Source organism: Triturus cristatus, chromosome 3_2, assembly GCF_964204655.1.
Source record: "Triturus cristatus chromosome 3_2, aTriCri1.1, whole genome shotgun sequence".
Taxonomy (NCBI): domain Eukaryota; kingdom Metazoa; phylum Chordata; class Amphibia; order Caudata; family Salamandridae; genus Triturus; species Triturus cristatus.
The window spans coordinates 564,325,457-564,341,969 of NC_140584.1; positions in this window are offsets into that span (position 1 = coordinate 564,325,457).

Consider the following 16,513-nt stretch of genomic DNA (forward strand, 5'->3'; position numbering starts at 1 on the left):
AACGATGATGTCATGCGTACTGATGTGATCTCTGACCTCATTCAGTCACACTGGTCTAATTTTAAGGATCTGCTGGACTGTAATGTAGGCCTGAGCCAGCGGGCATCGCTGCCCTACAGACACATGGCGTTGGCTTTTAGGACACTGTAGTGAGCTCCTTACCAAGTGTACATGCACACAGGCTCCCGCCACTGCATTACACACGTACATTATGCTTCTAGCATGTGCTCTGTTACTTTGTATGTGAACAGTGGCATAACATATTATTATTTAACCTTGTGTATTCTTGTGCACTCCAACTCCTCTTTGAATCACAATTACCACTAACAGTTGGTAGATCGTACTTCAAAAACGAACAATGCGCTCAACTCCTATTTTCTATCAAGCTTGAAATAAATCTTCATTTACCTCCAGACGTTTCCACCATTAAATTATTTCTCCCTTTTCAGACATTCCATTGATTGCCACAAGAAGGGCAGAGCGGGAGCTGACCCCGCAATGATGCCCTGGCATTCTGACACCTTCCATCGTGGTATCAAGACACCGTCCCCGACCGGAGACCTGGTCTATTGTACAAACATACCCCGGACTAGGATTTTGCACCAACACGTCGTGGGACACACCAGTGGTGGCAGGTGAGCAGTGAAGCCTCGGTGTGCAAGACCTACAATTGAGCACAGTGCGGGGGAAGGGGTTGGGGTGCAGCACCCTGGGTGCACAGGTGCATGCAAGCGATTTTCCCGTAGCTAATAATGTAGGACTATATTATCAAACAACGGCGATAACATTATCACCACTTTAGCGACAGGAAAATGCAGCTAAAGCAACGATAAGGGGTTGATAATATGGCCTTGTAAATTTCCATAGAAGCCCAGGTTAACACCAGAACCTGGGCTTCTAAGGGAATTCACAAGGGCATATTATCAACCCCTTATCGACGCTTTAGCGGCAGTTTCCTGCCGCTAAAGCGGTGATAATGTTATCTCCCTTCCTTCATAATATGGCCCATAATCTCTGGCCTCATGTACTTAAATTTAAGGACTTGCTAAACCACACTCTTTCTCGCAGACCCCAGCATCCTAGACAAACGGGTGACGGAGGGTAAACACTAAGGGCTGGGTGCAATAGGCCAACGCTCTGTCTCCTCCTCCCTCTCTTCTTTTGACTCTCCCTCCCCTTCTCCCTTCCACCCACTCCCCCTCCCTTCCATTCTCACTATGGTCCTTTCATTCGGACTACCTTTCTTTACCTCTTCCACATAGCACACATACTTATGTTTCATTTTTGTCTTGCAGGTTTCCTACGCTGCTTCCACTGGAGTCCAACCCACTTTTTTTAAATTATACTGTTCTATTAAAGTTACATTTCTATTTATTTATGTTTGAATAAAGGTTACTTATTTTTTCAAATAAATAACTGAGTGTATAGGTCTTCTTTTTCTGACGACACTTGTCTAATGTTTATTGTGAAAATCATCTGTTTATAGGAGATTTTAAGGACAACATTATTTAATATTAGAGTGCACCTACCAAACATAATCTAACTGACTATTAACAAATGAAGCCTGGGTAAATGTACAACTGCAAGAGTTCTATGAGTGTATCACTTTATAACACCATAAGTACTGCCCGTGTGATTACAGAACAAATAAGGCACTGCCTAGGACCACCGAGGCTTCAGGGATTGCCGAGGCCCACCCTGCATATTTAAATAAAGACCCGGAGTGTGGCGATCTCCGGACTTCAGTTGGCCTCGAACCCCCCAAACAATTAGTAAACAATACCCGGGAAGGTGGCGCTCCCCTAGGCTGCAAAACGTCTCTGTGCCCTTCCGCGCCTAATTTACATGTGACATTAGGATCCACAGTCCTACAGAGACCCCGCAATATAATAATTGGATTGGCCACGGAACATTACCCACCCACCAGGGGCCTCATTTAAAAGAACGGGTGAGACTCCGCTTTTTTTTTGTTTGTTCTTTTCTCTCCATTTTTACCATCCACATCCCCTCTATTACAGCGACACAAGGTTTTCCTCCTCTCGCTTCAAGTAGTCGAACAAGTATTTGCTATCACAGGGTGGAAGCCATGCAACACCCTCTAATAGCAAACACAAATGTCCAGCGAATGCACACCCCGGGACATTGTATGAGCTGCGCCTGAGAGGTCACCCTCCCTACTATCATGATGCATTTGTTAGTATAAACGCATACTAACACTACTTACACACATGTAGTACAGCGACCAGAATGTAGTGAAGAATTAGAGGTAGTGCAAAATCAAAAAATATAAATCCTACCAGAAGTCGGATGACATAGTTCAATGAGCCGACGACCCTGGCATGAGTAGAAACAGCTACACGAACAAAACGGGTCTTCAGCACAACGCAAGCAATTTTGAAATATTGCTGAGTGGTGCCTTCTTTGTGCCTTCTCCCACTCGTCACCAAATTTATGTAGTGAAGAGGCAGACAGCAGTGAATCTAATAAGTAGATTTATTACAAGAAAACAAGACACCTGAAACAACCACCAACAGGAGCAGACAGCAAAGCAACCGTCTAATCCAGCACCGTGTACAAACTCCGCAAGGTTCCCCTTATGACAGCTCTACATTCTAACATTGCATACTGAGGGCCATATTATCAAGGAACGGCGTTAAAATTATCGCCGCTTTAGCGGCAGGAAACTGCCGCTAAAACAGCGATAATGGGCTTGATAATATGCCATAGAGAATTCCAATAGAAGCCCATGTTCTCGTGTTAACATGGGCTTCTTTTGGAGTTCTCTACGGCATATTATCAAGCCCATTATCGCCGTTTTAGCAGCAGTTTGCTGCCGCTAAAGCGGCGATAATTTTAATGCCGTTCCTTGATAATATGCTCCTTAGATTCTAGTAGAATAACATACTAACATTCTACTATTACTTACAATGGAATATTACACAGACCACATGACTTTACAGCAATGAACTCATAGGTTCATCCACGAGTCTTGACACCGGTAGGGTTAAAACTTTCACTTCCCACTCCCTATATTGTAAAAACATAAACTAACACTTCTTCAACAAGTATGCTACAGCGCCCAGAGCACATCACTTTACTGCAATGAGCTCACAATTTAGGCTCACGGTTTAATCCCTGAGTCTTCACACCAGTAGGGATGAGTAGTTCGCTTCCCACTCCCTATATACGATAAACGCATACTAACACTACTTACACACAGACTACAGCAGCTAGTATCCTACACCGCCCAGAGCCCATCACTTTACAGCAATCAGCTCGGTTTCATCCCCAAATCTTCACACCGGTAGGCGTAACTACTTCGCTTCCCGCTTCCAGTATACTCAACACACAGTAGCGGTCAGTAGTTCGCTTCCCACTCCCTATATGGTATAAACGCCTACTAAAACTACTTGCACACGTATGCTACACACACCAGATCACATCACTTTACAGCAATGACCTCACGGTTTAGACTCTCGATTTCATACCCGAGTGTAGCACCATATCGTATCACCACCATGCCACTCTGAGCAACACCCCACTTTCAGACCGTTAACAGTGATAACTACCTACTGGTGACCGCCAGTAGGTAATCACAAACCAATTACAATAGTTCCTTGATTCTTTAAGCTTTCAAAAATTCTCTCTATTACCGTCTTTCTACTTTTCCATATAATTAGTTTTTTAAATATTCAAGCACACATCGAAGTCAGAAATGCAACGTATTCTATCAACACACTTTCTAGAACATTCTACAACACGTGGAGGTTAAAAGTTTATCAAATTTGTTAAACCTAACGATATTTTTTTGCAACATTTTCTCAAACATTTAACGGCACGTGCAGGTTAAAAGTTCACGATTGTTTTAAGTTCGAACAGTGACTTCCAAATGCAAGTAGCAGGTGTGGTTGAGTTGAGCAAATTTTATCCTATAATATGTACTATAATATGTACGTGCAAACTGTTTTTTCTTAACCAATCACAAACATACTTTTCCACAAAACGAATGTGCACCCTACTTTTAAAAAACAATGCTTTTCATCTCCCAATCAGGTACCGTTTTGTATGCGAAAAGAAACTAGTTCACCATCTTTAAACATATCTCTTATTCTACGAAGGAACTGCATGAGCTACAGACATCTTTCCATACCTTCCAGCCATACCTTCAAAATGCTAGTGTGGATCGTAGGATATAGCTATGTTTTCTAGTGTAAGATGTATGCAGAATAGAGACGTATTGACTTAGACCTAGGTTTACAAAATGTGGCCATTAAATGGTTTGGACAGAGAGGATTGAAGTAGCACCAATTGTTGCCTTTGGTTAAAACCTGTTTGCATCCCCAACACCCTGACCTCATGATTGTGCACTGTGGTGGAAACGACCTAGGCACATTGACTGGGGTAGATTTGGAAATGCTTATGAAGGACACCTTTGGGCAATTGATTTTACTTTTGCCTCAAACTCTCTTTGTATATTCCAATATATGCCAAAGACAGAAGTGGAAATGGTCCAAACAATTTTGTCCTCAGATTAAAAAATCTCGGAAAAAGTCAACAAAGCTGTCTCTGCATACCTCAGAGACCACAAAATGGGTTCCATATACAACAACATACGTTGGATATGGCGGATATATACAGAAGTGATGGAGTACACTTCACAGATCAGGGAAACCGAGTTCTCCTGAATAACTGGAAGCTGTGCATCCACACTTTTATGTAGCTCCAACTAATGAACACAAGGGCTCTTTTTAGAGCCACCCTATAACTTACAACTTAGGCCCCCTATTTTAGGGTCATATAATGCCAACTCATGCACTCTCGCCAAAATGTATTCTCCACACAGCTGTGGTGCAGCGGCCAGACCATCTCACTTTGCAGCAAAGACCTCTCGCTTTGATCCCCAGCTCTACTCACCCATAGGGGTGAGTAGTTTGCGCTCTACAAATACCATATTGATTTACCTTCGCACTCCCTATACAACACCACCTAAGCACCAAACACAAGCTACAATGTTCTAAACAAAAGTTCATCCAAGTACCTATAACTACATGCTGACACTACTTGCACAGATGTGGCACAGCGGCCAGAGCACATGACTTCACAGCATATGACACACAGTTTGGGCTCACGCTTTAATCCCCGACTCCGGCAGCAGCTCAGCTTAGCAACATGAGACTCTAGACAATACCTCACATATATTCCCCCAGGACTTTCATACCAGTACGGGTCAGTAATTCATCCAAGTAGTTATAAACACATCCGGACACTACTTCCACAACTGTAGTGCAGCGGCCACGGCACATGACTTCACAGCATAAGACACACAATTTGGGCTCACGCTTTATTCCCCGAGTCCCGCACCAGCTCACCTTACTCGCATCAGACTCTACCCAATACCTCACTTAATTTCCGTAGCCCACCACTTACACACCGGTAGGGGTAAATACCTCACTTCACACCCCCTCTATAGAACACCCTAAACACGCCACAGAGGTTACAGTGCGCCTACCCTCCTATTTCCCCCTCTTTTCCCCCTTTTTCACCATACTCGCTTCAACGGAATCACAAAATGGCAGCCAACACTTCCTAGTTGCAGCCGCTCGCACCCAATCAGCAACAAGCTCGTGCTCGTAACGCCTCAGCCAATCAGATGGCAGAATTCTCAAATTCCATATCTGTAAATTTTGATATTTCTCAAAAACTACTGAATGAATTTACACCAAATAAACAAACACATGCTTTCTAGACCAAGACCCTTCTCCCTGTCAAATTTGGGATAAATCCGTTCACCCGTTCGACCTGTAGCCTTGTCTAAAGTTTCCTATGGAAATTAACATGGAGAAAACACGTTTTCGGACCCCCCTTTTTTCTCGCCCCCCCTTGACGAATCACCCCCAAACTTTCAACATAGGAGCTGATCTCAACAAAGAATTAGTTTTAAAAATTTGGCGAAAATTCGTCAATCGGTGCCAAAGTTATTGGGAATAGAATGTTGCCATTTTCCTACGGTAACTAGGTCCTAACTATAATTACCTACTGGCGACCGCCAGTAGGTAATACATATATATATATCATTCTCCAACACCCTTTGTTAGAACGCAAACGCTCCTTTTCTGGGGCGTTGCGAGTTTTCTCCGGCAGGGCAGCCGGTCAATATCACAACACGTTACCTCTGACCTCAGAGGTTTTTGAAAAACGCACTCTCACGGGATCTGTGATTAAGTTGCTTTATTCCATATAGCAGCCGTAGCCATGTCCAACGCGTTTCGGTTCGCACCTCGAACCTTGATCACGGGTAGTTTACAACAACCGGAAAAACAGGCATCCCTTAAAACAGATAGAAGTATAACGATAAAGCCCGCAGATAAGGGTGGTGGTGTTGTTGTTTTCAACACGAGAGACTATGAGTGTAGAATATACAAATTGCTGAATGTCGAGGAACACTACAAGTGAACGAATATGCACAGCTTAGAAGTTGTGGCCAGAGAGTGTCTTGATCTCCTGAGAGAAGCTAAAGAGAACTCCTGGATATGCGACGATGAATTTAAATTTCTCAATAATTTGGAGCCCAGAACCCCTGCCATATATGGCCTACCAAAAATCCACAAAAATGCCACTGATCCACCTATGAGACCAATAGTGAGCAGTATTAATTCCCTCCTGGAACCGGTCAGTAAATATGTGGACCATTTTTTACGTCCCATTGTCTCCAATCTACGATCCTATGTGAGAGACTCGGCCCATATTATCTCACTTGTGGAAGGTAGACCGTTCTGTGGAGAGACTCAGTGTCTAGTCACTCTGGACATTGAGTCTCTCTATACGAACATCCCTCAAAATGATACGGTAGAAGTTATTCGAGAGGTGCTAAGGGATCAGGACCTTGGTGGAGCCAATGCCGACTTTATTGTCAGCTGTGTTAGCCTTATCCTGAAGAATAATGTTTTTCTGTTCAAGGATGAATATTTTAAACAGCTGAAAGGTACTAGCATGGGGGCTACCTGTGCTCCAAGTCTGGCCTGCTTATATGTAGGCCAGTTTGAAACTAAGCACATATATAACGAAGTAGCCCCTTTCTTTGAAAATGTAGCGGGCTGGTACCGCTACATTGATGACATTTTTTTCATATGGGAAGGTGACATTGACAAACTGAAAGATTTCCTTGCCTGGCTCAATCTTGGTGATCCAAATTTGAGGTTCACATTCCATTATAGTAAAACTAGGGTCGATTTCCTAGACATCTCTATCAAAAACTCTAATAACTGTCTGGAGGTTGAGTTGTTCACGAAACCCATGGCGAAAAACACTCTCCTTCACTTCTCCAGTTTTCATCCTAAATCCCAACGTGAAAGTATCCCCTTCAGCCATTTCCTTCGCCTTCGAAGGAATTGCTCTGATTTACAGGATTTTTACAGACATGCAGAGGACTTAAAACGAAAATTTAGGGATAGAGGCTATCCTAAAAAACTTTTGACACACTCTCTTAAACGTGCCAGGTTTTATGACCGTAATGCATTAGTGAACAAACCTACGGTTAAAAAGGAATTTCCCAACAAAGTAGTATTTGTCAGCAAATTTTCAAACTTAAGCAACCAGATAAAAAACATTGTCAATAAGAACTGGCACATCATCAACTATGATGAAGAGGTTAAATTGGAAAGACCTCTGTATGCATTCAAAAAGAACAGCAATTTGAGGGACATACTAGTGCATACGTACCAGGAGGAGAATAACCTGACACAAAGGACGATTACCAACAGTCCTGCACTGGGTAATTTCAGATGCGGTACATGCAATGTATGTCCGCAGTGCATACAAACTAAAGAAATTACCTATAACGGTTGCACTATATACTCCAAAACGCTGAATAACTGCAGAAGCAAAAATGTTATTTACTTCCTACAATGCCCGTGTAATTTGGGATATGTAGGAGAGACAGGGAGAGAGATACGAGTCAGACTTCAAGAACACAGATCGGCCATCAAAACAAAAAAATTGACATCACCGTTGGTACCGCACTATCTCGAATTTGGGCACGGTGAAAATGATTTCACCTGGTTCATTTTGGAAAAAGTAAAATTGGATAAGAGAGGTGGCAACATTACCAGTAAACGTAAGGCACGCGAACAATGGTACATCTCCCACTTGAACTCAATCCGGAAAGGCCTTAATTCACGAGAAGAATGGGAACGCTTTCTGGTTGTCTGACTTTAATAGATATCCCACAAAATTCATTCTCTCTGTTAGCAATAAAATTCTGAACTAAGAAGGGAGGACACCTTATGTTCAGTAACGTGATCAGTCTGGTGTCACCTATTTCTAGAAAGATCGATGATATATTGAATATGGTGACCTCAGCGCCAGTTCCTGGGGTTTTCTCACTGCCCTTTCTGAAATAACGGTGAAATATCAATTATTAGGGATGTGAATGATCGGTTTCTTTATTGAAAAATTGTCCATATAGGTTATCATCGCCACTTAGGCAGTCTTAGATATTAATCAACATCTATAAATCGTGACATGTATTTTTATTATATTACGCATGGAAATGTAGACATAGGGTTTAGGACTAGATACTAACATAGCATGTCTTGGTCAACCAATGTAATATTGGAATACTACGAATTCGACGGGCTGTACTTATGCTATCTTTTTTAAGACGGATTTTCGGTCTATCTCGAGATCTATTTTGTTGTAAGATTGTACAACTCGCTACACCACAACTTGATGCTTTAATGGATAAACTCTTTGTTGAATAAGAAAGGGTGTTGTGGTCTGACACCTTGATTTAACTAGGAGGCATATGTTTTTTAACACTTCTAAGATGGCGGACTATTTGCAACTGTGGTCTCTGCGGCCAACTCTTCAACCCGGAAACACTGGTTTCACTTCCGGTTTCGAGGACGCTAGCCGGTATTTAAATCGAGGGGATTTTTGGGTCCTCCGTTCATCTGATCTGAAGGAATCCACTTTGCGGAGGTGACCGGACCCAAACAAGGTATGTTTAATAGGTAGCCCTTTTAGGAACACATTTGTCGAGCTAAGCGAGATACGCCATCATTTTGAGGTCTGCGTTCTCTGTCTTTATAGGGAGTCTCCTGATCCCAGTTTTGGGACGAACTCATCGTTACCGACCTCTAGATACATAACGGAAACATATTTAAGGTAAATAGGGAATCGCCTGGGTTTCGGTATAACTTCGGGTCTGAAAAGTAGCCAACACAAGCAATGGGCTCTATGATAGCTATAGGAACCTGTGTGATTAATTGGATATCGGTTATTATGAGCTAATACATCGATCATTATGAGCTAATATAGCGTCCACAGATATGACGTTAGTTGCGCGTCTACTAGAGTGGATTCCCTATTTAGAGAACATCGATGCATATGTCCAAACAGTCTGTCTAAAATACAACGTGGGATACGTAGTAATATAGAATAAATAGCATATGTGGAGTAATCTCTCTAAGGCTTGATATCGACGATATGAAAAGGTTAACACAATCTAAACAAACAATTGCTATGTTTCAGAGATCATTCGAGAGACTAAAAGGTATCTCTCAGGATTGATACTCATACAACAAATAAATGATAAAGGATCCGTATGGATTGAACACAAGCATTCGGTAAATATGATGTCCTTTGTATTGTGACTAACCTGTTAAAATTTCTAGCTGCATATAAGGCAGCATGAATGATATATTTCTGTAATTCATATTAGGCAATAAATCTGCAGTATCTCGATCCAGATGAGGACACTTATGAAAAATAGACATATGAATAACTACGAAAAATAAATCTAATGAAGAGATAAGGTAAACCTCTTAAATATGTCTATGAAATAAGTAACCAATGTTGTCACTATAATAAGGTACTAGAACTCCATTCTGTTCACTTTAATAGATTTGTGACGGCACTGAAACGCTGAACATTTGATTCAACTTGGACAAGAGAGACTGTGATTCTCCTATGTCTCCATAATTGTGAGTGGGATAAATAAAATAATTTTGGTTTAATATTTAGTAAGTGTCCCATAAAATAAGCGGTGTGAAGATAGCCTGACACAATGTCTCTTTCACATAAGAACATGGATATCTTTCCACATCCCAAAATAATATCATCGTACCTTATGTTTTGGGCATCTATAAGATAGTGTAAGATAGTGTGAGAAAATGTTTCTATAAAACCTATCGGAAAAAAAAGTAGCGCCAGTATGAGATGATGGTACAAGAGAATGTGTGTGACTGTACATGTCTAAATACAAGGGATGAGTTAGGGTCATCGAAGTATATCAAATACTGTTTGTGGTAATACTTTAAGGGAGTCGCTTATACTTTTTGTTATACATTTTCTGTTTCAGATTTTAATAATATTAGAATTGGGATCTACAACTAATCCTGAGGAAGGTGTTGGCTGTAATGTGTGGCCTACCGAAACGCGTCGATGCTCTTATAGAAGGAAATTGTTGAAAATTTGCAATGACAACAGTTCTATGCCATGTACACTGTGACTGAAATTTATTGTGGTTAGAACTGATCAATCTGCGAGTTAACGATTTCCTGTGTCCGAATAGGATTATTTGTCCTGTGCTTTCTTTCCCAATTTTGTGTCGTATATGTAGATTTATTGTGATTTAATTTTATGTGTTATTGCTCTTCAAAGGAAGTTTTATTCTTTGTTTTAAAATCTGGTAAACAGTTTACCTTTTTATGTATATGTATAACATTTTGACTTAATGTGATATTTCTTGATTAATTTGTAATAAATTTGCTTTTAAGTAATTGGTTTGCTTCGTTGATGCCATTTCTCATCCTGTTGGTGTGAAATCTGTATGTTTGAAAGACTGGTGATATTCTGAGTCCCAAGGGAGATCTTTCTTTTTGACCACGGTCTTATTAGGCACCCCTCTCTCTTGGCGTGGGGTCCCTCTCTCTTTGTTTTCGAACTTTGAGCACAGCCCTTGTGGCTGGAGAGCCTTCTCTCTATATACACTTAGTCCTAAACTAGAGCTTTTTGCCTGTTCATGGACCAATTTAGAACATTTGGTTTCAGTGAAGACCAACTGAATAGAATTATTAACACCAAAAATGGTAATAAAATCACTGTTCTATCCAGTAAAGGTGAAAACTGGGGGAAACTGCTAAATCTCAAAAAGAAACTTATACGAACAGAAGCTCATGCCGAATTTTTGATCGAATATGTAAAATCAGGCACAATTCCAATCGGGCTACAGGTTCGTAATGAGCCAGGCCTTTTCATAGAGAATAAAAAGTTCCTTGAAACTTGGGCCATGATATCCAATAGATGCAGCCGTGATTGGATGCTCCTAATTATTGACACTGCCCAGGAGCTGATTATTATAGAAAAAGAGGCAATAGATAAGTTGGAGATTGAACTCAAAAATTGCCCCGCTCTAGAGGAAGCAAAGAAGAAACTTGATGACATAAATAGAGATGTAGATGGATACAGAGATTATCTGCTCAATAAAAAGACCAACAAATTAAGGAAAGATATGGATCGCTTTTCCCAAGAAAAGATTTATCCCTTTCTGAGAGAAAACTATTTTCAACTCAGAAATGAAAGTAATTGGGAAAGGCCCCCACAAAGACAAATTTACAATAGAGGTGGGAGGAAACAAGTCACTTTCTCAGAGACCACTGGTTCTAGTAGTGAGGATGAGAATATAATGAGAGAGGAGCCCACAAATAGGGTCAACACAAGAGACTATATACCTTTTTTAGACTCGCGCCCGAGGAGAGCACAGCGCTTCAATGGGAATCCGGGGAGGGGTCAAATGAACAGGGGCCCTCCACAGCAACAAGAATACATGCGTACAAGGAGTCAACGATACTGGCGACAGACCGAGCACCAGTAATCAACTTATAAGATAAACCCTTAAGTGAGATGGAGATTAGCATTCTCAGTAAAGGTTTTAGCTTTGTTCCCTCAACCACCATAGACAGATTCCAATTAGAGAAAGATCTACGCTCATTTTTCAGAAAAATAAGACTGAGAAGATTTTTTGAGAACCGCGAAAGCCTGGAACGGACTAATCTGTCGGGCCTCAAACCTAAGTCAACATTTACTCCCACTTTAGCTATGGTTGGGAAGAACATTGAAGTCTTTGAGAAAGCAGTGGAGAGTGACATTGCTAACATTCTCAGTAGACAGAATAGAACAGACCCTGGCCAAAACATTAACAGAAATGAGAGACAGGCTTTAAACTCCCTTAAAACAGATAGAAGTATAACGATAAAGCCCGCAGATAAGGGTGGTGGTGTTGTTGTTTTCAACACGAGAGACTATGAGTGTAGAATATACAAATTGCTGAATGTCGAGGAACACTACAAGCGAACGAATATGCACAGCTTAGAAGTTGTGGCCAGAGAGTGTCTTGATCTCCTGAGAGAAGCTAAAGAGAACTCCTGGATATGCGACGATGAATTTAAATTTCTCAATAATTTGGAGCCCAGAACCCCTGCCATATATGGCCTACCAAAAATCCACAAAAATGCCACTGATCCACCTATGAGACCAATAGTGAGCAGTATTAATTCCCTCCTGGAACCGGTCAGTAAATATGTGGACCATTTTTTACGTCCCATTGTCTCCAATCTACGATCCTATGTGAGAGACTCGGCCCATATTATCTCACTTGTGGAAGGTAGACCGTTCTGTGGAGAGACTCAGTGTCTAGTCACTCTGGACATTGAGTCTCTCTATACGAACATCCCTCAAAATGATACGGTAGAAGTTATTCGAGAGGTGCTAAGGGATCAGGACCTTGGTGGAGCCAATGCCGACTTTATTGTCAGCTGTGTTAGCCTTATCCTGAAGAATAATGTTTTTCTGTTCAAGGATGAATATTTTAAACAGCTGAAAGGTACTAGCATGGGGGCTACCTGTGCTCCAAGTCTGGCCTGCTTATATGTAGGCCAGTTTGAAACTAAGCACATATATAACGAAGTAGCCCCTTTCTTTGAAAATGTAGCGGGCTGGTACCGCTACATTGATGACATTTTTTTCATATGGGAAGGTGACATTGACAAACTGAAAGATTTCCTTGCCTGGCTCAATCTTGGTGATCCAAATTTGAGGTTCACATTCCATTATAGTAAAACTAGGGTCGATTTCCTAGACATCTCTATCAAAAACTCTAATAACTGTCTGGAGGTTGAGTTGTTCACGAAACCCATGGCGAAAAACACTCTCCTTCACTTCTCCAGTCTTCATCCTAAATCCCAACGTGAAAGTATCCCCTTCAGCCAATTCCTTCGCCTTCGAAGGAATTGCTCTGATTTACAGGATTTTTACAGACATGCAGAGGACTTAAAACGAAAATTTAGGGATAGAGGCTATCCTAAAAAACTTTTGACACACTCTCTTAAACGTGCCAGGTTTTATGACCGTAATGCATTAGTGAACAAACCTACGGTTAAAAAGGAATTTCCCAACAAAGTAGTATTTGTCAGCAAATTTTCAAACTTAAGCAACCAGATAAAAAACATTGTCAATAAGAACTGGCACATCATCAACTATGATGAAGAGGTTAAATTGGAAAGACCTCTGTATGCATTAAAAAAGAACAGCAATTTGAGGGACATACTAGTGCATACGTACCAGGAGGAGAATAACCTGACACAAAGGACGATTACCAACAGTCCTGCACTGGGTAATTTCAGATGCGGTACATGCAATGTATGTCCGCAGTGCATACAAACTAAAGAAATTACCTATAACGGTTGCACTATATACTCCAAAACGCTGAATAACTGCAGAAGCAAAAATGTTATTTACTTCCTACAATGCCCGTGTAATTTGGGATATGTAGGAGAGACAGGGAGAGAGATACGAGTCAGACTTCAAGAACACAGATCGGCCATCAAAACAAAAAAATTGACATCACCGTTGGTACCGCACTATCTCGAATTTGGGCACAGTGAAAATGATTTCACCTGGTTCATTTTGGAAAAAGTAAAATTGGATAAGAGAGGTGGCAACATTACCAGTAAACGTAAGGCACGCGAACAATGGTACATCTCCCACTTGAACTCAATACGGAAAGGCCTTAATTCACGAGAAGAATGGGAACGCTTTCTGGTTGTCTGACTTTAATAGATATCCCACAAAATTCATTCTCTCTGTTAGCAATAAAATTCTGAACTAAGAAGGGAGGACACCTTATGTTCAGTAACGTGATCAGTCTGGTGTCACCTATTTCTAGAAAGATCTATGATATATTGAATATGGTGACCTCAGCGCCAGTTCCTGGGGTTTTCTCACTGCCCTTTCTGAAATAACGGTGAAATATCAATTATTAGGGATGTGAATGATCGGTTTCTTTATTGAAAAATTGTCCATATAGGTTATCATCGCCACTTAGGCAGTCTTAGATATTAATCAACATCTATAAATCGTGACATGTATTTTTATTATATTACGCATGGAAATGTAGACATAGGGTTTAGGACTAGATACTAACATAGCATGTCTTGGTCAACCAATGTAATATTGGAATACTACGAATTCGACGGGCTGTACTTATGCTATCTTTTTTAAGACGGATCTTCGGTCTATCTAGAGATCTATTTTGTTGTAAGATTGTACAACTCGCTACACCACAACTTGATGCTTTAATGGATAAACTCTTTGTTGAATAAGAAAGGGTGTTGTGGTCTGACACCTTGATTTAACTAGGAGGCATATGTTTTTTAACACTTCTAAGATGGCGGACTATTTGCAACTGTGGTCTCTGCGGCCAACTCTTCAACCCGGAAACACTGGTTTCACTTCCGGTTTCGAGGACGCTAGCCGGTATTTAAATCGAGGGGATTTTTGGGTCCTCCGTTCATCTGATCTGAAGGAATCCACTTTGCGGAGGTGACCGGACCCAAACAAGGTATGTTTAATAGGTAGCCCTTTTAGGAACACATTTGTCGAGCTAAGCGAGATACGCCATCATTTTGAGGTCTGCGTTCTCTGTCTTTATAGGGAGTCTCCTGATCCCAGTTTTGGGACGAACTCATCGTTACCGACCTCTAGATACATAACGGAAACATATTTAAGGTAAGGGAATCGCCTGGGTTTCGGTATAACTTCGGGTCTGAAAAGTAGCCAACACAAGCAATGGGCTCTATGATAGCTATAGGAACCTGTGTGATTAATTGGATATCGGTTATTATGAGCTAATACATCGATCATTATGAGCTAATATAGCGTCCACAGATATGACGTTAGTTGCGCGTCTACTAGAGTGGATTGCCTATTTAGAGAACATCGATGCATATGTCCAAACAGTCTGTCTAAAATACAACGTGGGATACGTAGTAATATAGAATAAATAGCATATGTGGAGTAATCTCTCTAAGGCTTGATATCGACAATATGAAAAGGTTAACACAATCTAAACAAACAATTGCTATGTTTCAGAGATCATTCGGGAGACTAAAAGGTATCTCTCAGGATTGATACACATACAACAAATAAATGATAAAGGATCCGTATGGATTGAACACAAGCATTCGGTAAATATGATGTCCTTTGTATTGTGACTAACCTGTTAAAATTTCTAGCTGCATATAAGGCAGCATGAATGATATATTTCTGTAATTCATATTAGGCAATAAATCTGCAGTATCTCGATCCAGATGAGGACACTTATGAAAAATAGACATATGAATAACTACGAAAAATAAATCTAATGAAGAGATAAGGTAAACCTCTTAAATATGTCTATGAAATAAGTAACCAATGTTGTCACTATAATAAGGTACTAGAACTCCATTCTGTTCACTTTAATAGATTTGTGACGGCACTGAAACGCTGAACATTTGATTCAACTTGGACAAGAGAGACTGTGATTCTCCTATGTCTCCATAATTGTGAGTGGGATAAATAAAATAATTTTGGTTTAATATTTAGTAAGTGTCCCATAAAATAAGCGGTGTGAAGATAGCCTGACACAATGTCTCTTTCACATAAGAACATGGATATCTTTCCACATCCCAAAATAATATCATCGTACCTTATGTTTTGGGCATCTATAAGATAGTGTAAGATAGTGTGAGAAAATGTTTCTATAAAACCTATCGGAAAAAAAAGTAGCGGCAGTATGAGATGATGGTACAAGAGAATGTGTGTGACTGTACATGTCTAAATACAAGGGATGAGTTAGGGTCATCGAAGTATATCAAATACTGTTTGTGGTAATACTTTAAGGGAGTCGCTTATACTTTTTGTTATACATTTTCTGTTTCAGATTTTAATAATATTAGATTTGGGATCTACAACTAATCCTGAGGAAGGTGTTGGCTGTAATGTGTGGCCTACCGAAACGCGTCGATGCTCTTATAGAAGGAAATTGTTGAAAATTTGCAATGACAACAGTTCTATGCCATGTACACTGTGACTGAAATTTATTGTGGTTAGAACCGATCAATCTGCGAGTTAACGATTTCCTGTGTCCGAATAGGATTATTTGTCCTGTGCTTTCTTTCCCAATTTTGTGTCGTAT